At 42.1% G+C, this 27,871-nt stretch overlaps 1 protein-coding gene across 6 annotated transcripts in view; it reads right to left on the bottom strand.

Moving 5' to 3' along the window:
- znf423 (zinc finger protein 423) overlaps positions 1 to 27,871 on the bottom strand; it is a 341,953-nt gene that overhangs the window by 293,878 nt on the left and 20,204 nt on the right. The window lies entirely within an intron of this gene.

Genomic DNA, 27,871 nt, shown 5'->3' with positions numbered 1-27,871 from the left:
GTAAATTCCAAGAACACACTACCCAAGGTCCATGCAGCCAGCACTAGTCTGGATTTAATTCAGGAAATACTGACAGCTTTATTTTCTCCAATCAAATTCACGTGCGGACAACTGCAGGTCTGAAATCCCTTGCATCATGTCCAGACTGAATCACTCACTTGGAAAGGCGAATCTGGGTGAGCTCAGCTGCCAACGGTTTGAGTTGACTAAGGGACCAAATGATTTCAATACCTAAGACCAGCCTTTAAAAAATAGCTTTGTATACTCAGACAAATCTAACAGTGGAATTAGCTATGTACTTGTGAGCCACTCGAGCACCTTTTCCTGCTCCCGGCTTTTCTGATCTTGGCTATTAAATTAGCAACATTTTTCAGATTAATCGAAAATTGTGGTATTGTCTCACTTACTCACACCTTTTCTGTCACAAAATGGCACCCTGTACATTACACAGAGGCATAAGGAACAGGGCTGCCTAGTCTTTGTGGACTTCAGCAAAGCCTTTGATAAGGTTCATTCGGTCGGCCGTTCTGCAAGGTTAGATCGCATGGGATCCAGGGAGAGCTAGCTAACTGGGGAGAGAAAAAGACTCAAAATGCTCGAGTAACTCAAGGGGTCAGGCAGCTTCTCTGGAGAACATGGATAGGTGACCTTTCGGGTTTGATGAAAGCCCCCTACCCGAAACGTCACCTATCTACGTTCTCCAGAGCTGTTGCCTGACCCATTGAGTTGCTCCAACACTTTGTATACATTGCACAGCTGTGACTGATCACAGACACAAGGGCCCCATTCAAATTTTATCAGCTATATTGTAAATTTCCAAACTTTTCTAGTTTAATCTATGACAGCCAATTTGAATTTAATCATCCCCATTGATTACTTCAATGGAGATGATTAGATCTGTTATCAATGATAAGCACCTGTGCAACTCCAAACCATTTGCGCTCAGGAATGCCTTAACTCTGGACTTTGCATGTATCACTCACCTCTTGGGTTAGTGATCTTATTCAATGCCAAATAAAGCCATGAAAAGCTCTCATTTCTCCAACAGAAGTGGGGAAATCATTATAGTTAACATCCACCATTGCGTTCAAATAAATAGAACGGAGATGAGGAAAAACATTTTCAGTCAGAGTTGTAAATCTGTGGAACTCTCTGTCTCAGAAGGCAGTGGAGGCCAATTCTCTGAATGCAATCAAGAGAGAGCTGGATAGAGCTCTTAAGGATAATGGAGTCAGAGGGTATGGGGAGAAGGCAGGAACGGGGTACTGATTGAGAATGATCAGCCATGATCACATTGAATGGCGGTGCGTACAGGCTCGAAGGGCCGAATGGCCTCCTCCTGCACCTATTGTCTATTGTCTAAAATGTTGCCCCTTTCAACACTGTGAAAGTAAAGTTTCTTCACGTGTTATTTTAATTTTTTTAACAAAAACAGAGACAGCTTCGGTGACGCCATTTTCATCAATTAACTTCAAAGTCTGAAGAAGGGTCTCGACCCGAAACGTAACCCATTCCTTCTCTCCTGAGATGCTGCCTGACATGCTGAGTTACTCCAGCATTTTGTGAATAAATATAATCAATTAATTTTTTTCATCTCCGAGTCACCTTATGTCAAAGACTCCAATTGTTGCTGAGTACTTGGATGTGAAATGTGGGGGGAAAAAATGAGACAATTATTTTAACTACTAATAATAGTCTGTTATGTGAGAAGTACTTGGAAATGAGTAAAGGGGGACAGTTGTGTAAGAAGGAACTGCAGATGCTGTTTTAAAAAGGAGATAGACACAAAAAGCTGGAGTAACTCAGCAGGACAGGCAGCATCTCTGGAGAGAAGGAATGGGTGGCGTTTCGGGTCGAGACCCTTCTTCAGAACAGTTGTTCCAACAGCAGAATAATTGAAACTGCCCCATTATTCCTTCAACAAAATACCCATCCCTGCCACATCAAGAATCAACACCCCTCTCCCTCTCTCCCATACATTAACTGGTAAAACAAAGGCTTGAATCCATCCAATAACGACATCATTTATCCTGTCTGCATGCCAAATACTGGCAGTGAATTGACCTTGTCCTTTGGCTTCCTCCATAAACAGCTGCAATACCCACTCGTCCAGTAGGGGGAGCACTACATGACTCAGTAACTGCATTGTATTGAGCCTTTCACACCGTTACAATCTAGTCTAGTCTAGATACTAAAACTCTCGTTTGTTTGTTTGTTCCTGAACTACAGCCAGAATGGTACACGATAGCGCAAGTTTTAGGCCCACCTTACTCACCGTCGTCCCTTTGGTGCTAATGGAAGAAGTTTCATTGAAATCGGTGTTATATATTTAAAGTTATTCACATTTTAACGTTTAAATCCATCTCCTAGGGGGGAATGGAGGGGGAGGGAGGTGGGGGAGGGGGAGGGAGGTGTGGGAGGGGGGTTATGGGGAGGGGGAAGGGGGGAAGAGGGGAGAGAGGGGGAGTGGGGGGGAGGAGGGGAAAGGGGGGGTAGAGGGTGCTAGACCAATGCGGGAGAGGTTTGGGCCCAATGGGTCCACTTGGTCTAGTCACAAATATATTTTGATTACATATTCTACCTTGCAACTAAACTTAAATAACTTTTCAGCAGCACCAAAGTTTTGGGTTTTCCAATAGGAAAATGAAACACCTAAGCATATTTTCAAATGAATGCTCTTCCATATTTTGGATCTCTCTCACAAAGAGGGAGCCTAATTGTACATATAGAGATGGTATTTCAAAATATTTAGCACAGAAGTCCTATAACCAATGTAAAATCACACGGAGGTTAAAATTGCCTTTTATTAAACTACACATACTAATTGAAGAGTCGTGTAAGAAAGAACTGCAGATGCTGGTTTAAATCAAAAGTAGACACAAAATGCTGGAGTAACTCAGCGGGACAGGCAGCATCTCTGGAGAGGAGGAATGGGTCCATTTCTCGTGCCAATAAGCATAGGAATTCCATTACTGCAAGAACTTTTTGAATAATCTCAACATTCATCATTTTAAATCTGGACTTTTCTTGCTTATCAGTTGGTATCTATGAGTATTGTGTTTTCAGGCCTGTTAAGTTGCTGCAAGTAATTATAGTATTGTTCAGTTTCAGTAAATATGACAATTAAACACTCTTGGCCTGATATTCAATAGACAATAGGTGCAGGAGGCCATTCGGCCCTTCGAGCCAGCACCGCCATTCAATGTGATAATGGCTGATCATTCTCAATCAGTACCCCGTTCCTGCCTTCTCCCCATACCCCCTGACTCCGCTATCCTTAAGAGCTCTATCTAGCTCTCTCTTGAATGCATTCAGAGAATTGGCCTCCACTGCCTTCTGAGGCAGAGAATTCCACAGGTTCACAACTCTCTGACTGAAAAAGTTTTTCCTCTGAGCTTAATGAAACTGTCAGGACCAGCAACTTATACACATTCTAAGAACATCATATCCAGTTTACGAAACATCACCTATTCCTTTGAGGGAGAGAGACAGAGGCCCACCGATTTACACCAGCATTTTGTATCATTAAGAGCTCTCTATCATTAAGAGCTCTAACTCTCTCTTGAAATAGAGAGTTAGATAGAGCTCTTAAGGATAGCGGAGTCAGGGGGTATGGGGAGAAGGCAGGAACGGGGTACTGATTGTGGATGATCAGCCATGATCACATTGAATGGCGGTGCTGGCTCGAAGGGCCGAATGGCCTACTCCTGCACCTATTGTTTATTGTATCCAGCTCCTGATTGTGGAATCAGTTTTGGTATTCAGTTAAAGGTAGACACAAAATGCTGGAGTAACTCAGCGGGACAGGCAGCATCTCTGGAGAGATGGAATGGGTGGCGTTTTGGGTCGAGACCCTTCTTCAGACTGGTATTCAGTTATGCAGCACTCTTCCTGCGACATCTTCAAATAATGTTTGGTTTGATCATTTTACATTATTAAAATCTAGTTATTTATCCACTGTGACAGAACAGCACCGGGAATGATTCAGAACAATGTGGTTGCAAAATCATACCAGAAATGAATTTTTGGCTATAACATATTAATATTCAGATCCTATGGGCAAACTGGATGCTGCAAACACAAGACTCTTTTCAGTTTCGTTTATTTTATTATTGTCACAAAATAAACTTTTGTGCCCAAGCCAAATTTGAGCAGCAAGATTCAGTTCCTGCTGATTTTGAAAAGCAACAGATTCACAGCAACTAGAATTGGAAAAAAAGTTAATATTGCATTGCCTCATCTTTCCAATATCTTCAGCAACATTTTTTCCAATATAACACAGTTTTAGTTATTGTATTAGAGAGGTAGTTTATATGAGACAGCCATCCTGGTATCACTAATCTGCAGGTAATCTTAACAGCGGCACGGTGGCGCAGCGGTAGAGTTGCTGCCTCACAGCGCCAGAGACCTGAGTTCCATCCTGACTACGGGTGCTGTCTGTGCGGAGTTTGTACGTTCTCCCCGTGACCTGCGTGGGTTTTCTCCGGGATCTTCGGTTTCCTCCCACGCTCCAAAGACGTGCAGGTTTGTAGGTTAATTAGCTTAGTGTAAATGTAAAAATTGTCCCTAGTGTGTGTAGGATAGTGTTAGTGTGCGAGGATCGCTAGTCGATGCAGACACAGTGGGCCGAAGAGCCTGTTTCCGCACTGTACATCTAAATTAAACTAATGTTACACAATGTATCCTGGCCATGTGTAAACACAGTGATACAATGTAAATCAATCCCATTCAGTGAGGTACCTGCAGATTCTGCCATAGGCTTTCAAGGCATGGGAAGCCAAGGACCAATAAACACTAACATCTCAAATAATCCTTGCTTCTCCACTGCATTCACAGATTTGACTGCGACAATCTTCATGATGGAACGGAAAAGTGTACGTTTCTTCAAATTTTATACTTTTATTTGGTTTACAACACTGACTTGAACTACTGCTTACCACCGTTGGTTGATGTAGTTTAATGTTCAACTAAAAAGCCTCGGAGCGGCACCGTGGCACAGCGGTAGAATTGCTGCTTTACAGCGCCAGACTACTGACTACGAGTGCTTGTCTGTACAGAGTTTATACGCTCTCCCCATGATTGCGAGGGTAATCTGCGGGATCTCCGGTTTCCTCTCAAACGCCAAAGACGTACAGGTTTGTAGGTTAATAGGCTTGGAAATTTTGTAAATTGTCCCGCTTGTGTGTGTGTAGGATAGTGTTAATGTGCAGGGATCGCAGGTCGGAGCGGACTCGGTGGGCCGAAGGGCCTGTTTCCGTGCTGTATCTCTAAACTAAACTAAACAATGGTTCACAAAATCTGTACCTTCTTGCAAACGATCTAACTTCCAAAAGCGCAGAGCAAATCTTTAAGTACAATGTGGAAGATAAAACATATTTGCAATGTTGCCAGCTGACATCAATTAAATGACAACCAAACAATGAAATCCATTGAAGGGTCTCGACCCGAAACGTCACCCACTCCTTCTCTCCAGAGATGCTGCCTGCCCCGCTGAGTTACTCCAGGTTTTTGTGTCTCTCTTCAATGAAATCCAAATCTTTGTGCTACTCAAAATATGAGATGTTCAGCAGAAAACTGTTTGTAGCCATAAAAAATGGAGACACAAGAGACTGCGGATGCTGCAATCTTGAGCAAAGCACACAAAGTCCTGAGAGGATCTCAGCAGGTCAAGTAGCGTCAGTGGAAGAAAATGGGTCTGAAGAAGGCTCCCGACCCGAAACATCGCCTGCGCATTCCTTCCCCAGATGCTGCCTGACCTGCTGGGTTCCTCCAGCATTTTGTGTTTTGTGTCAATAATAAAGTGGATTTTAAGCAACCAAAATTTGGAAGGCAGAATTCAAAGACTATGTAATCATGATCAACAAAAACGTAGATGCCATTCATTGAAAAATCTGCAATGAAAGCATCCATCCTCAGCCTCAATGGATGTTCATGTCAGTCCAAGCAGCATATTATAATACTGTTATAATAATTTCCAACATACTGAAGGTTGGAATTTTGGGTCTCTCACCGACAATATATTATTAAACATGACTAAATTAGAACCACATGGGACCCAGAAGTTCCATATCACAACCTCTTTGATTCTGATTAACTACATATTAATCATACCACAGCAGTGGTTTGCAAATGAGCATCCTAACAACCAGATAATGAGTTTCTTACTGCTATATTAAAAATCGAGAAACTAATGCAGACATTTTGATTCTTCATTTTTAATATTCCAGATCAAGTTTTAGCAAAACTGCACGGATTCAAGTGGAAATATCAATGCATTTTGGCATTGGCCTGCCAAACCGAATTCAATAATATTTGGAAGTTTATCGGTGATCATACAAAAGCAAAATAAGTGAAGCATTCATCCTTTTTTCGTGGACTAAGTTCTACTTGCAAGCAGAATAAACCGAGTGGTTAGCCAAAGAAGATCAAGGTATCTGAAGTCTGAAGAAGGGTCTCGACCCGAAACGTCGCCCATTCCTTCTCTCCTGAGATGCTGCCTGACCTGCTGAGTTACTCCAGCATTTTATGAACAAATACCTTCGATTTGTACCAGCATCTGCAGTTATTTTCTTACACTCAAGGTATCATGAGGTGACTCTACATTTTTAACAACTTTGGACTTTTGCTCTACATCTCATCTTTTGAGTATCAAAAAGATTCAACAGTGATTTAGATTTCATTGTTTGATTTTCATTTAATTGGACTTGAATCCTACAAAATGGTGCCGGAAAGGTGGCGACTCTTGTGTACTGCCTCAGTGTGATCTACAATTTCAACACACTTGTATTTAAGTACGATTGTCCTCTTACATATAGTAAGGCTTTCACTGTACTGTATGTAAAAACAAAGGACATGTAACTGTAGCTGGGTACGTGAGAATAGAGTACCGTTGCACCTGTTGATCGGTAAATGATTTCGACTGGTGATTATTTAAAAAAGTGCATTGATCGGTAAATGTCTTCTTTTGTAAATGATATTCTCACGACATGCCTCTATTTACCTGATCCTCAAGCAAATGGCACAAAGCATCCTGACTCCATTAGCAAAGCATTGACAGTAAAAGGCTACCAAGCCGTCACTGGCAAAGCCCTGCCTCAAACCCCACCCCCACCTATGCTTTGACAATCAGCTACACCTTGCTGATTGATGATATTTCGGGCCTTGGACTCTTCTTCATTCCCTTCCTCCCGAGTCTGATAATCAGCTAAGCTTTGCTCTAAGCTTTCACTGACCGTCAAAGCTGTTCTGAAACGTAAACATGTTTAAAAAAAAATTAAACTATTTAAAGACATTTGAGAAAATAAGCAAATTAGCTAATAATATTACGATTAATGATTCGGAGCGGTACAGTGGCGCAGCGGATAGAGCCGCTGCCTCACGGCTCCAGAGACCCGGGTTCGATCCTGACTTCGGGTGCTGTCTGCGCAGAGTTTGCACGTTCTCCCTGTGACATGCTTGGATTTGCTCGCACATCCCAAAGACGTGCGGGTTTGTAGGTTAATTAACCTCTATAAATTGCTTCTGGTGTGCAGAGAGTGGATGAGAAAGTGGGATGACGTAGAATTGGCGTAAACAGGTGATCGATGGTCGGTGTGCACTCAGTGGGTGGAAAAGCCTGTCTCCGTGCTGTATCTTGCAATAAATTAATAAGTTGGGCCGAAGGACCTGTTTTTACTCTCTATGAATCTATCTAAGAGTGCCTCTCCCATGTTCATCTAAGTGCATGCAGAAGACCTGTCCACATTGCCATTTAGATGCCACTGCAAACGATGGCACTTTCATTCAATAGACAATAGGTGCAGGAGTAGGCCATTCGGCCCTTCGAGCCAGCACCGCCATTCAATGTGATCATGGCTGATCATCCACAATCAGTACCCCGTCCCTGCCTTCTCCCCATACCCCCTGACTCCGTTATCTTTAAGAGCTCTATCTAACTCTCTCTTGAAAGCATCCAGAGAATTGGCCTCCACTGCCTTCTGAGGCAGAGAATTCCACAGATTCATAACTCTGAGTGAAAAAGTTTTTCCTCATCTCCCTTTTAGATGGCCTACCCCTTACTCTTAAACTGTGGCCCCTTACTCTTATCCAATGGCTCAATAGCAAAATCCAGACGACTACAATTGTAACACATGCAATAATTCTGTTATAGCGTCTTTGAGTATATGAAAAGCGCTATATAAATATAATGCATTATTATTATTATTATTATAATATACCACACCATGGCATGTATTAGATCTATTGCTCCTTGCCCCGACAATCCAGGATCCAGAGCCCAAAATACATCACAAACTGCACGTGAAATTTCTTGGAAATCCAGCATTTACTGAGCACCAGGATTTACTCAAATGCACATGAATTTCCATATCCCCGTCACTAATGAGCAACTTGAACACAATTGTTACTTTCCTGGAATGAACTACCTTTGTATTAAATCAGAAAAAGAAACTGCAGGTGCTGGTTTATACCAAGTATAGACACAAAATGCTGGAGTAACTCAGCGGGTCAGACGGCACCTCTGGAGAAAATATATAAGTGACGTTTCAGGTCGGGACCCTTCTTCAGACTCAGGAGGAAGGGAATGAAGAAGGATCCAAGGCCCAAAATATCATCAACCCATGTTCTCCAGAGATGCTGCCTGACCCGCTGAGTTACTCCAGCACTTTGTGTCTACCTTTGTATTAATATTACTAAATATTTTAAAGAATCTGACCCATTTCCCCAGCAAAAAGTACAATTATTTTTGTTTAAGATTACTCTTTTGTTTTGTTTATGATGTAAATGAAATTAAATGGCTCTACATTTTGTTCAGGATACATTTGTGTATATACATTAAGTATGATTTTTGAATAGACAATTCATTTCAGTGGACTCTGATTCTAAGATGCTGTATAAAAATAACTTCAATCAGAAAACTGGATGTTTTATCAACTGATTAGCCACTTGAAGCCTTTGCAGAGAATCCATAGTTACCTGCTACTGACATTATTTGGCTATTAAACTAAATACAGTACAGTTGCAAGAAGTGCCTGCATTACATTTGGTATTATCTAAATTGAACCAAATATAATTATATGTCTCCACATTTGTCACTATTTACAATGTTAGTAAAGATTCTGGGCATCAGTGCTTGACTTGCAACATTCCCAGACCTGTTATTAGCATGGATTTAGCTGCAGAAATTCAATTTCCATCCCCACCTAGAAAGGAACTGCAAATGCTGGTTTACACCGAAGATAGACACAAAGTGCTGGAGTAACTCAGCAGTGCGGCAGCATCTCTCGAGAAAAAGGATGGGTGACATTACGGTCCGAGACCATTCCTCAGACTGTTCAGATAGCATCTTAGTTTAGTTTAGAGGTAGAGCGCGCAAACAGGTCCTTCGGCCCACCGAGTCTCCGCGCACTAACAGCATCCTACACACACTAGGGACAATTTACAATTTTACTGAAGCCAATTAACCTACAAAGCTGTACATGTTTGAAGTGTGGGAGGGAACCGGAGCAGCCGGAGAAAGCCCACGCAGGCCACCGGACGTACAAACTCCGTACAAGCATCAGTCTTGTTCAGTCTGAAGAAGGGTTCTGACCCAAAATGTCACCCATCTTTTTCTCCTGACCCACCCATCCCCCCCCCCCCCCCCCCCCCCTCCCCCCCTTTTTACTGCAAAGCATGTTATGGACATTGCATTCATTAATTGATTCACATCTAAATTTCAGACGTCTTCAGACCCTTCTTCAGACGTCTCGACCCGAAACATCACCCATTCCTTCTCTCCAGAGATGCTGCCTGTCCCGCTGAGTTACTCCAGCATGTTGTCGATTTAAACCAGCATTTGCAGTTCTTCCCTACTACTAAAAACCCTCACGTGCCGGTTATACGAATTAACAATTGTCCAAAGGCTTTTATCAACCGCACATAATTTATTAAAAATTTGCAAAGTACCTCAATCAACAAAATTATTAGCCATGTGACCAGAGGTCACAGCTCAGAATTAAAGAGTGCACTTTTAGAAAGGAGGAGATGAGGAACTTCTTTAGTCAGAGGGTAATTCATCTGTGGAACTCATTGCCACAGAGGGCTGTGGAGGCCAAGTCAGTGGATATTTTTAAGGCAGGGATAGACAAAATCTTGATTAGAATGGGTGTCAAGGATTATGGGGAGAAGGCAGGAAAATGGGATAAGGAGGTAATATATTCCTTTATTCGTCCCACACCGGGGAAATTTAGAGATCAGCCATGATTGAATGGCGGAGTGGACTCAATGGGCTGAATGGCCTAATTCTACTCCTATAACTTGTGATATGTGATCTTATGAAGTGTGTTGCATTGTTTCAATGAACTTAAGTGAAACAATGATGTCATTCATGACCACGGTTGCAAACTAGGTTTACTTTGTAATACGATACGACAGAACTTTATTTATCCCAGGAGGGAAATTGATCTGCCAAGTCATAAAACATAAAATAGATGACACATGAAATTAAAGTGAGAGTGGAAAGGATTGGGGATGTGCAAAGATTGGGGAGGGCGGGAGGGCGTGGGGCAGTCAGTCTCAGTCTACCCTGTGACAGAAGGGGGAGGGGTTGTACAGTTTGATAGCCACAGGGAAGAAGGATCTCCTGTGGCGTTCTGTGCTGCACCTTGGTGGAATCAGTCTGTTGCTGAAGGTACTCCTCAGGTTGACCAGTGTGTCATGGAGGGGGTGAGCTGTATTGTCCAAGGTGCTCCGCAGTTTGAGGAGCTTCCTCCCCTCCAAGACCACCTCCCGTGAATCCAACTCTGCCCCCAGGACGGAGCCAGCCTTCTTGATGAATTTGGTAATCCAAATTGGCGTCCACGGGCGGCCCTGCTGCCCCTGCACACGACAGCGAAGAAAATGGCGCTGGCTACCACCGATTGGTAGAACATCTGCAGCATCTTACTGCAGACGTTGAAGGAACGGAGCCTTCTCAAAAAGTACAGCCGGCTCTGTCCCTTCTCGCACAGGGCCTCAGCGTTCCTGGACCAGTCCAGGAACAAATACCATGTATCTACCGTAAAAGGAGGAATTCCCACAAAGCCAAGGACAAAGGCAGCTTGTGAACTGCATTATACAATAAATGGGTCAAAAGCTTCCATGATGTATTACCGAACCTTTCAGACCTTTGGCTTAACATGACCTTTGGAGACTCAATGACACATGGTATTCCTTTATATTGCCTTTCACCTAGTTTATTCTATTGTGAGCACCTGTCAGGCATTATTATAATTCAAAAGAATAAATATGGGGAGGAGAAAAGGATAGTTAAATTTAATAGATTTCATATGTAGTTTATTATTTAATTATTCTGACTGGTAATAAATTTTAATACATCTCACTGGAAATTACAGCAATTCATACATTTTTGCTGGAATATATAATAAATATTCAGAATCTTGCCAAGGCAATTGGTTGTCAGTCGATCCTTAAGATGGTGTAATTTCTACAAAAGAAAAACAAATCAGAATGTAGAAAATATTGGGGGGAAAAAGTGCAAAAATTGAATAAGTTGAATTTACTTTTTGTTGAAAGTGATAAAAGTATCATATAGAAATGAGTTGAACAGATACTTAAGGTTTGCATTATTTCCTGCATAACTTTCAGGCTATCAATAAGATCAAGACAATGATAGGTTCATTTAGTTATTCATACAGCGTGGAAACACAGGCACTTCGACCCAACTTGCCCACACCGACCAACATTTCTCATCTACCCTTGTCCCACCTGTCTGCATTTGCCCCATCTCACTCTAAACCTGTTCTATCCATGTACCTGTCTAAATGTTTCTTAAACGTTAGGGTAGTTAGTCCCTGCCTTAACTACTTCCTCTGGCAGCTCGTTCCATACACCCACCACCCTTTGTGAGGAAAAAGTTACCCTCATAATCCTATTAAATCTTTCCCCCTACACCTTAAACTTATGTCCTCTGGATTAACACAGGTAGTAATACGGAATCCTCAAAATACAAGACATGAAGTTCTTCTGCTCAAGATGGATGTCAAAACTATTAGAAAAATCAATGCAAATCCTAACCTTTAGACTGCTGACAATCTATAAATGTATTTGAATGACTTAGTTCAGATCCCTTGCTAGTAGTTTAAAGGTCAAATCATTTCATCTTTCTTATATTACACAAAAAAGCTGAAGTACCTTTCTTAAAATGTAATGTACGCTCAAGATTTTAAAATTTCATACCTTTCTTCTAATTGCTTACGAAAACGTGGTAATATTACCCTTAATTAAACAGGAAGTCGCACTATAATGCAGGTGTGTAAAAAAGTCAATTTCCAAGAATCTCCAATTATTTTTGTCATAATCTGCATCATCCTTTGGAGAGACATTTAAACCGCCCACAAGCTGGAGGTTGCAATCATCGAAGGGAACAGAGGAAGAAAACAAAGACAGAAAACAAGGGAGCCCCAGACGAAAGTTCTGCAATAATTTATATTTCAACACCAGGCCTGTACCCACACTACAATACAGATGCTGATATAGAGATGTGACTAAAGACGGGTCCCGACCTGAAACGCTACCTATCCATGTTCTCCAGAGATGCTCCCTGACCCGCTGCATTAGTCCAGCATTTTGTGTCCATCTTTGACATGGAGATTGTTCACCTGAGAGAGGTGTGGTGGCACAGCTAATGCATCCTCCTGCCTCTGTGCCACTGACCTGGTAAATCCGGACCTATCTGTGTGGAGTTTGCATGGTCTCCGAGACTGCATGGGTTTCCTCAGTATGCTCTGGTTCCCTCCCACATCCCAAAGAGACATTGGTAGGCAGGTCAATTGGCCGCTATGATTAGCCTCCAGCGTGCAGATGCGTAATAAAATCTGTGGAGAGTTGACGAGAATGTGGAGCGAATACGAAATAAGATTAACGTAGGATGAGTATAAATCATGACTTTGCTGAGGGGCCTGTTTTTACGATTCAATAACTTCAAGACGGTGGCCTCAGGAAAAGATTCTCTCAGAAAGTGAGCATGCAGTCAGTGGAGACAAGTTTTCCTTTCAGCAACCCTACCTTTCTTTTTTAAATAGGAGCAAAATGTTTAAGAGAATTTAAATTACTCAGGTCACAGAACGATAGAGTTGTAGCACCATAACAAGACCTTGACCCACCAAGTCCACACCGACCATTAAGGTGGAGGAAGGAGCTGCAGATGCTGGTTAATGCAGAAGACAGACACAAAATGCTGGGACAGGCAGCATCTCTGGAGAGAAGGAATGGTTGACGTTTCTGAAGAGTCTGAGAATCTGAAGAAGGGTCTCGACACGAAACGACACCCATTTCTTCTCTCCAGAGATTCAGCCTGTCCCGCTGAGATACGGCAGCTTTTTTTGGTGTATACCGACCATTAAGGTCCCGGTTTGACACTAAGCCTAAAAACAAGAACCTGCAGATGCCGGAATCTTGTGTGGAACACAAACTGGCGGAGTACCTTAGTGGGTCAAGCAGCCTCTCTGGAGGACATGCGCGATGGGCACAGATTCGAGTCTGCTCCCTTCTTCACCCTAATTAACCTACCAACCAACGCCTCTTTGGGATGTGGGTGGATACCAGAGCACTCTGTGGAAACCCATGCAATCTCGGGGAGAATATGCAAACTCCACATGTGTAGCTAGCACCCAAGATCAGGACTGAATTTAACAGAATGAAGAAGGGTCCGAACCCAAAACAAGGCTGGATGACGAAAGAAATTGAAGCTCTCGTCAGGAAAAATAAAGGAAGCCTCGATCAGGTACAGGCAGCTGGGGATCAGTTAAGAGTCAACAGTCACAAAATGCTGGAGTAACTCAGCAGGACAGGTAGCATCTCTGGATAGAAGGAGTGGGTGACATTTTGGGTCGAAACCCTTCTTCAGACTGGTCAATAGTGTTAGCTGCAAACAGAACAACAGAATTCTTACTTGCAGTGGAGGCGTATGGGGGATTGAAGGGCATACTTAAGAAGGAAATCAGGAAGGCATAATGGGGCATGAGATAGCTCTGCAAACAATTAAGGAGAATCCAAAAAGATTTTATAAGCATATTAAGGGGGAAACGGGTAACTCGAGAGCTAGAGGGTCATATACGTATAGAGTTGCAGGAGATAGGCAAGGCTCCTAATGAATATTTAGTTTTAGAGATACAGTGCGGAAACAGGCCCTTCGGCCCACTGAGCCTGCACCGACCAGTGATCCCCGCACATTAACACTATCCTACACACACTTGGGACAATTTACAATTACACCAAGTCAATTAACCTACAAACCTGTATGTCTTTGGAGTGTGGGAGGAAACCGAAGATCTCGGAGAACACCCGTGCGGTCACGGGGAGAACGTACAAACTCCGTACAGACAAGCAACCGTAGTCAGGGTTGAACCCGGGACACTGGCGCTGTTGGTCAGCAACTCTGCCACTGCGCCACCGTGCTGCTCTACTCCATTGTTACTGCGGTGAATGACATGAGGAACAGGGGCTTTGAAAAAGTTAGTGAAGATGTCTTGAGGATAATCGTATTACAGTTAAGGGAGTGCTGGACGTCCTAAGGCAAGGTAGATAAATCTCCCAGGCCTGGTTAGGTATATTCAAGGACACACAGGGAAGCTGGAGAAGAAATTGCAGGAGTCCTGACTGAGATAAATGAATCACTGTTAGGTATGGGTGAGGTGCCAGAAGACTGGAGGGTGGCTAATGTTGTGCCTCTATATAATAACAGCTGCAAAGGAAAAAAAACTAGCAACTGTAGACCAGTCAACCTAACACCTGTGGGGGGAGAAGTTACTGGAGAGGATTTTGAGGGAGAAGATATTCATACATTTGGAAAGAAAGGTTGAATTGGGATAGTCAGCGTGGTTTTGTGCATGGGTCTCACAAATTTGACTGAGTTTTTTTTTTTTAAGAACTAGCCAAAAGGTTGATGAGGGCAGGGCCATAGACATAGTTTAGAAATCTTAAAACCAAAGGCCTCCATTCAAATGTAAAAGAAAATTTACCATTCAGAAAATACTGCAGTTTAGTTTAGAGATACAGCATGGAGGCATGCCCTACAGCCCACCGACCAGCAATCACCCGTACTCCAGTTCTATCCTAGGTAAAAGGGACCATTTATAGAAGCCAATTAACCTACAGACCTGTACACTTTGGAGTGTGGGAGGAAACCGGAACACCTGGAGAAAGTCCACGCAGTCACAGGGAGAACATGCAAACTCCATACAGACCGCATCCGTAGTCAGGATCAGACCAGAGTCCCTGGCGCAGTGAGGCAGCAACTCTACCGCTGCGCCACCGTGCCACCACTTGCTTTTTTAAAACAAAAGTCTTAATACACTAATCGGAGTCTAAAACACGCTCAAACCAAATCATTTCCATGCTCCAGTGTTCTGAAAAGGATCGTAAATGTTTGAACTGCAATCATTCTACAGCCAAGCTTTTGTGAATTAGAAAATAAAACATTAAACAAGTAAGTCTACTTTCTTTTATACAAAGATCTGACAGACAGTGCGGTAAAACTCAAAGAATTTTTAAGGCTTCCCTCGGGTATTTCTTTAATTTGGTTCTTTCGCACTGCAAAGCACAGAAACCATTCACAGCTGGTCCCCAGAGGTTTATCAGCCCTCATTGTTTATCCAAAAACATTTATTTAAGGAAACAGATATACCCCGATAAAACAGATATCACAACCAATCGAATTTAAAATCCGACAGCTAGGCTTCAATCCACAATTTCAACAATCAATTATCCCTAATTCCATCAATTTGAAAGTGTACGTGGACTGGTTTGATCAATGCACAATCTATTTCAAAGTATCTTTCACTAATTTCTCGAAAGACTACTCGGTGCCAACTCTGAAGGGATGAAGTGGAAAGCTACCACTTGGCTGAAGTCCAACCTACCATTGAGATCCAGACATCATCTGCTTTCAACACTGGCAATATTAGGAACTTCTGAATGTCATGTCCCATCCAAGATGTCACATAGAGATACCAGTTCTTCACACTGGATAAGATACTTTTTGGACCCGATATTAAGGGAACATTCTTTGGGAGAAAGATCAGCCAACCAATAAAAGACTTTTATATGCGGCTACAAATGGATGCAGCTGGTATAACTGCTGCCTCACAGCTCCAGAGACACAGCTTCAATCCTGACCTCAGGTGCTGCCTGTGTGTGGAGTTTGCACATTTAGTTTAGTCTAGTTTTGAGATACAGCATGGAAACAGGCCTTTCGGCCGACCGAGTCCGTGCCGACCAGTGATCCCCGCACATTAACACTATCCTACACACACTAGGGACAATTTACACATACACCAAGCCAATTAACCTACATATCTGTATGTCTTTTGGAGTGTGGGAGGAAACCGCAGATCTTGGAGAAAACCCATGCAGGCCACGGGGAGAACGTACAAACTCCGTACAGACAGCACCCGTTGTCTGGATCGAGCCCGGGTCTCCGGCGTTGCAAGCACTGTAAGGCAGCAACTCTACCGCCGCACCACCGTGTCGCCCGCTTCTCCCAGTGACTGTGTGGGTTTCCTCCGGGTGCTCCGGTGTCCTCCCACATCCCAAAGACGTGCAAGTTTGTAGGTTAACGTGCCTTCATATAATTGCTCCTAATATGTTGGGGGAGTGGATGAGAAAGTGGAATAACGTAGAACTGGTGCCAATGGGTGATCGATGGCCAGTGTGGATTTGGTGGGCCAAAGGGCCCATATCCATACTGTATCTCGAAACTAACTTAAACATGAAGGCAGGCTGCAAAATGAGAAGACCATCGAGCACTTTCAGCAGCTATGGAGAAAATGAACAGCGTGTCAGAATGATCAATTACTTAGATGCACAAACTTCCTGCTGGTTCTGTCATGAGTCTCTTTATTTAGACCTGTGGTACATCGCTAGCAATTGCATTCAAAACGTAGGTAAAAAGCATTAAAGATAAGATTCATCTATTCCTTCCCATAGTCTGAAGGGTCTCGACCCGAAACGTCACCCATTCCTTCTCTCCTGAGATGCTGCCTGACCCGCTGAGTTACTCCAGCATTTTGTGATACCGTCTCATTAGTCAGTGACCTCTCCTAAAAAGTGTACATGTGTGGTGACTTAAAAACCAAAGCAAGATCAAGATCACATGTCAAGGAGATGTGTGCAGGTTTTTTATTTACACAGGGAGTGGTGGGTGCCTGGAACGCGCTGCCAAGGGTGGTGCACAAGGCAGTTACATGGCATAGAAAATGGCACAGAAAGTGGCATTTAAGGGTCTTTTGGAACAGCCCCATGCAATCACACAGGGCACTCAGTTGCAGTTCCTTCCATTGTATCGTAATCCAGCCTCACGAAGAAAATGGCCTCTCATGCTCTAACTAGCAAGATGCAGAAATTAATATGTAGCTTCCTCAGAGGATGCAAACATCTGGCTATGAAAAATGGATGTTTCAAAACAATAACGTGCCGGATCATGTCACTCTAATTCACAACACTCTGATTCTATAGGGCTGGTTTTCCACATGTATATTCCCAACACAGCCCTTTGCCCACCGGGAGCACATTTTGAAATCACAGTGGTGCTCCCTGCAATATGTGCTCCCAGCACGAACAATTCCATGACAGAAATCGCACAATGTCGGAAAAATCATCCCTTTGACTTAGGATGAAAACACACCCAAAAAGAACACTTGCAATTACTATAAACTGCCAAAGCAAATATATGCACAAGAAGCAGAGATAGCTTAAAGTAAACATACCATGCTTCTTGCAACTCACTGGCAAATTGTGCTCCCAGCATCTCTTCTCGCGAAACACTGATCCTTGCAAACACGTATAACAAATGTAATGAGGAGCAGAATGACGTTCATGCTTCATTGTGCTTCTGCTAAATAACTGGAGCTTTTACTGCAAGAGGAAGTTTATGTTGACAACACCACTACACGAGGGATGTCCATATCCCTAATTGGCCACCCTCAACTACGTTAAGTGTAGGAAGGAAGTGCAGATGCTGTTTTACATTGAAGATAGACACAAAATGCTGGAGTAACTCAGCGGGACAGGAATGGAGAAAAGGAATGGGTGACTTTTTTGGGTCGAAACCCTTCTTCAGACGGAGCCTGAAGAAGGATCTCGACCCGAAACGTCACCCATTTCTTCTATCCAGAGATGCTGCCTGTCCCACTGAGTTAAGGGCCTGTCCCACTTAGGCAATCTTTTTGGCGACTGCCGGCGACTGTCAAAGTCATAGCAGATCGCCAAACTTTACTTTTACCCAACGACAATGCCGAGTCAGGTCGAGATTACAGCGTCTTCTGAAACTTCCCACGCTGTCAATGCTTCTCCGGCGTCCTGGTTTTCGCTGAAATTACTGACGTCGGTAAGTACTTGAGAGTTTTAAACTATAACCTTGTATGGGTTACTTAAAATCCAAGCTTCACTGTAACAAGGAATAAACTGGATTTACTTCCAGTTTACTAATAGCTGTATTATAAAAAAGAATTAAGTGGTTAAGTGGATTTTTGTGAAAGGTGTGTGGGCATTCTTTGAAAATGTAAGGGAGATGTATATCTGGTTTCTGGGTTGCATATCTGGGTTTGGAGCTCACTTTAAATGTAATGGCCGAGGCCAAAAACATCACGAAAATTCCCATGCTGTCAATGCTTCTCCGGCGTCCTAATTTTCGCTGAAATCACTGACAAGTCGGTAAGTACTTGAGAGTTTTGAACTATAACACCTTGTATGGGTTACTTAAAAACCAAGCTTCACTGTAACAAGGAATAAACCGGATTTACTTCCAGTTTACTAATAGCTATATTAAATTTTTTTAAATTTAAGTGGTTCAGTGGATTTTTGTGAAAGGTGTGTGGGCATTCTTTGAAAATGTAAGGGAGATGTATATCTGGTTTCTGGGTTGAATATCTGGGTTTGGAGCCCACTTCAAATGTAATGGCTGAGGCCAAAAACATCACGAAAATTCCCACGCTTACCTGACCGTCAAACTGTCGCCTCCAATCTACCTGTCAAATGTCCTGACGGTAAATAAATTAGTTAAACACAAGCATTTTATGGTATTTTGAAATGACTTTACTTATTTTAATATTATGTGCTTCTAAATGCATCTTAAGAGAACCTATCAAACCTGGGGACAGCATGCGACAGCGCCAGCAATAAGCTACGGTACCTGGCGACAAGCCAGCAGTCGCCGAGAGATTTCAAACCGTTTGATTTCTCGGCGACACGCCGAGATCCACTCCGATCCACTCCGATCTTTGGAAGATTCCTCATGATCATGCCCACGACACCCCGCCTAAGTGGGACAGGCCCTTTACTTCAGCATTTTGTGGCTATCTCAACTATGTTATACCTGCCTGATGCTCAATATTCTACTTAATTAGATGATATCTTTAGAGCTGTTTTAATATGTACAATATTTGCAAAAAAATTGTTTGTATCATTATACATATCAAATATATAATTAACAAAGTGGGCGAAAGGAAAATCAGCATTTAAGATGTATGTCACTTATCTAAAATGGAAGATTGGAACTAAGGGTGTCAGGTGTTATGGGGAGAAGGCAGGAGAATGGGGATAAGAGAGAAAGACAGATCAGCCATAATTGAATGGCGGAGTAGACGTGATGGGCCGAATAGCTTAATTCTGCTCCTGGAACTTATGAACTATGCTGGAAAGAGTGCAGAGAAGATTTACGAGGATGTGGCCTGGACTTGAGGACCTGAGCTATAGGAAGAGGTCGGGAAGTCTAGGACTTCATTCCTTGGAGCACAGGAGGCTGCGGGTGATCTTATAGAGGTGCATAAAGTTATCAGGGAAATAGATAGAGTGAATGCATACAGTCTTTAACCCAGGGTAGGGGAATCAAAAACCAGAAGACATAGGTTTAAGGTGAGAGGGGAAAGATTCAACAGGAAACTGAGGAGCAATTTTTTTCTGCTCAGTGGATGATGGGTATGTGAAATGGCAGCTAGAGGAGGTAGTTGAGGCAGGTACAATAACAGCATTTTAAAGACTTAGACAGGTACATGGATAGGAGCCGTTCAGATGGATGTGGCCAAATGAGACTAGCTTTGGACGAGACGTCGGCATGGACGAACTGGGCCGAACGGCCCGTTTCCATGCTGTACGAGTTTATGACTCTAAGAGGAAACAGTCTTTGATGGGACATAACAAAACTAAATGAAAAGTTGGATCAGCCATGATTGAATGGAAATTATGCAATTCAAAGAACAAAGACAGTGGAAATGGCCAACTAAAGCAATAAAAATGACAAACAGCGAAGCAGGCTCATCAGAGAAAACAGTCAACATGGGCCAGCAGTCTGGTAAAGAGTCATTCCTGCTGGAACTATGTTCTATGTGAGGTTCCAAGGTCCACAACAACACTTCCCCAACATTAGAAACCTCCCTCAGGTCAAAAGCCAGACTGTAAGAAAATGGCAGAGGCAGCCAAGATCTGAAGTTGCTGAAACAATGGTTAGGCCAGATGCGGTATGTTACTCAGATGAAAGATAATAAACCTGTTTTGGGGTTTTTTAACAGGAGGCTAAAGACAACGAGACAAATTGATAATTTAGGGAATAAATAATAAAAAACCAAAGGAAATCATCAAAATAATCATCCAATTGGAACTTGGACTCATTGCAAAAAAAAAATTGCAGGTTATTCAATTGAAATTATTACTTCCATGTTCATTTAAAAGTGTTTAGACTTTGAACAATGACACGAGGGAAAGTAAATACAGAGACATTTCCGTTATGTTTCCTTGGCAAAATGCCAGTTCTAAAATGCCTGTGGCAGCTGAACGCTTACATTCTGAAATCAAGAATTTCCAGTATCTTAATCATGCATAGTCATTCCGCTGACTGGATCACACTCAACAAAAAAAGCTTTTCACTGTACCTCGGTACACGTGACAATAAACTAAACTAATTTCTAATTCTATCACTAACTGATGTTTCCACACTCATTTCTTTGCTCTTTTGATGCATCATCTAGCAATTCCGGCTGATTTAAGACAAAATTTACATTGCACAGAAAACAAATGCAAAGAGCTAAAGAGACAATGATGATATTAACAGAATAAAGGCAGGGGCAAAGTAAATGAGCTATCATAAGTTTGGAAAGACATGCCATTTTGCCACAGAAGACTGTGGATGTGGAGGCCAAGTCAATGGATATTTTTACGGCAGAGATTGATAGATTCTTGATTAGTACGGGTGTCAGAGGTTATGGGGAGAAGGCAGGAGAATGGGGTTGAGAGGGAAAGATAGATCAGCCATGATTGAATGTCGCGGTAGACTTGATGGTCCGAATGGCCTAATTCTGCTCCTATCACTTATGAACCTATAACTCATTTGCTTTGAATGAATTTTGACACTGCCTTTGGAAAGAAATTAATTGCAAGCTGAATACTTGCTAAGTATTGGACTGAATAGCACGCAACAAAAGCTTTTCACTGTTACACGTGACAATAAACTAAACTGAACTAAAACTAAAAGGTTTTGGAGACGAAAGATACGTAGTGACATGACCGTAAGAGTTTACATTGGGTTAGATGTTGGTCTCAAAGTAACAAAGAGGTTAATAGCAATGCTGTTATTTTACACAGCAGCTTCAGGGAAAGGAATGAGATCTAGAATTCCCCACCACACTTAGTTTTTTCCACATTTTTAAAAAATAATTTTTCTTAAACACCTTTTTTTTTGGAAAACTTCACTGAAGCTCATTTTTCCCCTCAGCATCCGATCTGACATTGAGCTCACCTACTCTAATTGTACACTTGCCTCTGAGTTCATGCAGTTTATTTCTCAATCCATCTACCTGATTGATCCTTCAGTCAGGACACAGATGCCCCGTTTCAACGCACACCTTCTGCAACTTAACCCATAAAAGGTTAAAAATATTAACGTGCAAAGTCAAAGCTGACGAACAGACACACATTAGATACCCTGCTTCAGGAAAGACTGCATTTTCACATTTTTCACATTACAAACTCATTGCTTGGTTCCATTTGCCAAGGAGAAACATGGCAAAGCAATTTTTCAAACTGATACTGTTATAAAAATCAGACATTTAAATGACTCTACAAATCCTAAATGTTATACAATTGAGTTCAAATTGATGAAAAAAATTGACGGAATAACTCTATATCAGTTAACCAATATGAAGCATGTATTGATGTTAAGCAGTATCACATCATTTTAGTGCCAATGAATATATTAAATCAAATACAAACTATTGAAATACAAAAATATTAATTATTTTAAACTTTTTATAAAAAAAACATAAGATTCCATTTGAATGAAACACATTGTCTGTACAATCAGATTAACTTTTAAAAAAATACTACAAAAAAAGGCAAATCAAAAGACATATTTTCCCCTGGATAAAACTCCTCCCACACAGCTTTGCACCAATAATAGCCTCTGGAAAATGGATATTAATGCTTAATTTCAAGTGCCGGACCCAAGGCAAACTTGTATTTAACATTGTACATAAAGATTAGTTTAGTTTAGTTTAGAGATACAGCGCGGAAACAGGCCCTTCGGCCCACCGAGTCCGAGTCGGCACTGACCAGCGATCCCCGCACATTAACACTATCCGAAAAACATCTACGGCCAATTTACATTTATACCAAAGCCAATTAACCTACAAACCTGTATGTCTTTGGAGTGTGGGAGGAAACTGAAGATCTCAGAGAAAACCTATACGGTCACAGGATGAACATACAAACTCCATACAGACAGTACTCGGGATGGAACCCGGGTCGCTGGCGCTGTGAGGGCTGTAAGGCAGCAACTCTGCCGCTGCGCCACCATGCAGCCCTGGATGCACAACGTCAAAAATTGCATGTTTCCAATTCACAAAAAGGGTATTAAGACCATAAACAGAAAAGGTCATTTTATAGTTGCTGCCTTTTAATGGAAATGTTGCATCAACTTATTTCTGCCTGTTGTGATATGTTAGTGGTCAGTGACCTTGATGTCTTTTCTCCAGAGTAATAAGAGGTTTATTTTATCACCGAGGATTTCCATCAGCAGTAAGTGAGAATAAAAAGGTACAACGTCTGATCAAAACAACCAAACCAGTGTGCAAGAACTGAAGGGTATCAAAGGAAAATGCAAGGCCAGAATAAAAAAAGAGATTTGGAAAATGGAAAAAAGACGATTGGGCGACCCGGTGGCGCAGCGGTAGAGTTGCTGCCTTACAGCACCAGAGTCCCGGGTCCGTTCCTGACTATAGGTGCTGTCTGCATGGAGTTTGTACGTTCCCCCCCCCCGTGACCTGCGCGGGTTTTCCTCCCACATTCCAAAGACGCACTGGTTTGTAGGTTAATTGGCTTGGTAAAACTGTAAATTGTCCCTAGTGTGTGGAGGACAGTGTTAGTGTGAGGGAATCGGTGGTCAGTGCGGACTCGGTGGGCCTAAGGCCCCGTTTCCACGCTATATCTCTAAGATCACAAGATCTACCCTATGCATAAAGATCAAGAAACATTTATATATAATTTAAAAATAACTATGAGCACAACCTTAACACATGCAGTCTTTAACTTCTGCCATAAAATCCAGTATCCGAAACGTCACCCATTCCTTCTCTCCTGAGATGCTGCCTGACCTGCTGAGTTACTCCAGCATTTTGTGAAATAAATACCTTTGATTTGTCCCAGCATCTGCAGTTATTTTCTTACTATACCATTCCTTTGACAAGTGCAGGGGTGTGATCCTTTGTTAGATGATTTACTTTTTTAATGAACCTCGTGCACATGACAATGTGGATGATCATTTTACAGCCTCCATTCCTTCCAAAAAATTGTGTTTCCACAAAGATTCTTGATTATGTATAAAATTATGTAATCATTTTATATATAAAATCATTAGAAGAATAGATTGGGTAGATGCGCAGAGTGTCTTGCCCAGAGTAGGTGAATCGAGGACCAGAGGACATACGTTTAAGGTGAAGGGGAAATGATTTAATAGGAATCTGAGGGGTAACTTTTTCAGACAAAGGGTGCTGCCAGAGGAGGTAGTTGAGGCTGGGACTATCCCAACATTTAAGAAACAGTTAGACAGTACATGGATTGGACAGGTTTGGAGGGACATGGACCAAATGCGGGCAGGTGGGACTAGTGTAGCCGGGCCATGTTGGCTGTGTGGGCAAGTTGGGCTGAAGGGCCCGTTGCCATGCTGTATCACTCTATGACTCTATTAGTACGGGTGTCATGGGGTCGGTGCGAAGGCAGGAGAATGGGGGTTAGGAGGGAAAGATAGATCGGCCGTGATTGAATGGCGGAGTCGACTTGATGGGCCGAATGGCCTAATTCTGGTCCTAGAACTTATGAACAATAATTTCATATTACAAACAAGAAACTTAAATCAAAACGGGACTAAAGTTCTTGAAAATGGGTGCATCCTGCACTTGTCTTTTCAAACACCAAACAGTGCAATTGAAGCAATTTTCAAATATAAAATGATAATTTAAACAAAAAAACTCCCCTACACGAGTGATTAATTACAGATAAATAGAAATGTAAATTCAATATTAAAAGTAGAATAAAGCTGTCCAAAAAAGCACATTTACTATTCATTTGCTGTACCAGGACAGAAAGTTGAATACTTGACATCTCCTCATTTAGCTAATCTCACCTAAAACAGTATCAAGAATCCTGCAAATGTCTTCAGATAAGACCCACGTGCAAAGATCTCCTGTAGATAAACAGGTTAAAAGTAGTTACTATTGCTGGCCCTGATTTCCTGTGGTTTTTATCCCCACCCTCCCAGTCCCCGTCGTCCGTTTCCCCGCCCCACAATCAGTTTGAAGACGGGTCCAGACCCGAAACGTCACTGATTAATTTTCTCCAGAGATGCTCTTTTCTCTTCAGTATAATATATTACTATAATGGTCTGATTTGTTCTGAACCTTTCCTTACCTCTAGTTTCCCTCTCCCCTCACTCTCAGTCTGAAGAAGGGTCCACTCCCAAACGTCACCTATCCATTTTCTCCAGACAAGCAAACTAAGCTGTAAAATCGTGATCAATAGATCATAAGTGGTCACCAGAATAACAAATGGAAGAACCCTGTGCTCTGGGATAAACTGATGTTTGTATTATTTCTGAGGCACTATTTCAGAATACAACATACAAACGGAAAAGCATAGTCAAACAATTTACTTTTATTCTTTAAAAAAACGACAATCAGAACGAATTCCTCTCTTGCATTCATATTGCTACATGCAACACCAGAGAAACCAAATCCTACAATGGCTTTTTGAAAGTTTAATAGTCTATTCCAAAATACAACCAATGGTCACAGGCATTCCAAAATGATAGAATTATTGCTTGATTAATGACTACAGTGGAAGGCAGTAATTTTAAGATCCAACACAAGTCCACTCCAGTCCAAGTGGCGCGGTGGTAGAGTTGCTGCCTCACAGTGCCAGAGACCCGGGTTTGAACCCGGCTATGGGTGCTTGTCCATACGATGTTTGCACGTTCTCCCCATGACCTGCGTGGGTTTTCTCCGGGATCTCCGGTTTCCCCCCCACACTCCAAAGATGCACAGGTTTGCAGGTTAATTGGCTAGGCTTTAATAGTAAATTGCCCCTAGTGTGTGAAGGATAGTGTTAGTGTGTGGGGATCGCTGGATGGCGCGGACTCGGTGGGCCAAAGTGCCTGTTTCCCTGCTGTATCTCTAAACTAAACAGTCTTCCAAAACCCAGCGCTATTTAAACCCAATGCCAAACCTGCACCGTGTTTTGTTTGATGCCCCAAATGACACGACAGAAAGGGATGAGTGAGTCAGCTGTCGAACACACGTTTATGGCAATTCAACACAATACCTCTGTCAGACAGGAGATGAATCCCAAACACGCAATTAGGAGCTCAATAGCACGGGCAGACATGTCCACACCATTTTTATTCGGTAATCTGGGATTGGGTTTATCGTTTGGACCAGTTTGCATATATCTTCATCAAATGCAGATTAAATTTGAGGGCAATTCAAATTTTCTCAGTCTGGTACCACAGTCAAGCAAGCTACCCTAGCCCAAAGCCCACACAGGTTACAAGCTGATCTTACCTGCTTGCAGCATGGTTCAGCTCAGATTTAGCTATAACATGAAGTCACCCCTGAGAAGACTATTGGCTGCACTGAAAAGACTACACATGTAGCACAGTATTAGCACTCGACGATCATTCATCTGACATAATCTGTTCTCAATTAAACAAGAAATTCAACAATGACTTATTAATGACATATAAATAAATCTGTCGAAAACGTCAAATATGGTTTCATGAAGTTGGTGTAAATATATGAATATAAATATTAAATATAGTTTAACAAAAGAACGGGTGTCAAAGGTTATGGGAGAAGGCATGAAAATGGGATTAGGAGGCAGAGATCAGCCATGATTGAATGGCAGAGTAGACTCGATGGGCCGAATAGCCTCATTCTACTCCTATAACTTGTGAACTTGTGAAAGCTGTACCATCTCAAATCTGAGTAAGTAAATAAGATTGTAAAATAAGAACCCAACGTGGCTGTGACATTATGATGATCACTGAAGCAGGTGTGAAAATAGAAACACTTTCTGACATTTACAATTACTCTAAAATTTCTAATTTGATCCAAAAACTTCAGTGTCAAACACTTAGTAGAATTTCATATCCAATTACATTTATTAAAGCCATCTGAACTACTTTAATAATTTGAAACCAAGATTAGAATATCTATATGCATATTTTATGGAGTCATGGAGTGATCCAGCATGGAAGCAGGGTCTTCGGCCCAACTTGCCCACACCGGCCAACATGTCCCACCTGCCTGCGTTTGACCATAACCCTCCAAACCTGTCCTATCCATGTACATGTCTAATTCTTTCTTAAATGTTGGGATAGCCCCTGCCTCAACTACCTCCTTTGGCAGCTTGTTCCATACCCCACCGCCCTTTGTGTGAAAATGTTACCCCTCAGATTCCTATTAAATCTTTTCCCCTTCACCCTAAACCTATGTCGTCCTGTCCTCAATTCACCTGCTCTGGGCAAGAGACTCTGTGCATCTACCCGATCTATTCCTCCCATGATTTTATACACCTCTATAACATCACCCCCCATCCTCCTGCACTCAAAGGAATAGGCCCAGCCTACTCAACTTCTCACTATAGCTCCCACCCGCTTGTCCTGGCAACATGTTCTTAAAGTCATCTACAAAGTAATTGGAAATCAAAGAATTCAACATACTTTAAATTTGTCAAAACCAAATCCTAGAAAGATCCATGCAGTCAAAAATCTATTGTATATTTTATACAATATTACCCACCAAAAGCAAAAGACAATAAAACTAAAATTGAAGTATTTTCGGTTTTTATTTTAGATTCTCAGCCTCTATAGTTGTTTGCTTTTGATGAAGGTATACTACTACAGTTTATACAGCTTTCACAAGATGGCTGTGAGTCTTTTGTGCGCCAGTCTCTCAAGTAATGGACAACCATCTCTGCTAATTGTGCCTTTCCATTCTTGGGTAGGATGTAAAACATTTTGCCCTCCACTCCTGCTCCAACTTTCACACAGATATGCTGGTTTGGGATAAGCGAGGGATGCATGCAGGTGTAAATAGTAAAGAAAGGATTGGGTTACACAATCCCTTTTACTCTGAGGAACTTTAAACTTTTCAAAAGGATGGAATAAAAGCCTCCATTCACCGTTCCCGACAAGATTCTAAAGTGAAGTCTGAGTAGCCTAAACTGGCTGCAGAAACAAAGAACTGCAGATGCTGGTTTATACCAAAGATAGACACAAAGTGCTGGTGTAACACAACAGGTCATGCAGCATCTCTGGATAAAAAGGATGGGTGACGTTTCAGGTTGGGACCCT

This window comes from Rhinoraja longicauda, chromosome 6, assembly GCF_053455715.1.
Source record: "Rhinoraja longicauda isolate Sanriku21f chromosome 6, sRhiLon1.1, whole genome shotgun sequence".
In the NCBI taxonomy this organism is placed as follows: domain Eukaryota; kingdom Metazoa; phylum Chordata; class Chondrichthyes; order Rajiformes; family Arhynchobatidae; genus Rhinoraja; species Rhinoraja longicauda.
The sequence above is the reverse complement of the archived record's forward strand: the minus strand, read 5'-3'. Positions and strand labels throughout refer to the sequence as shown.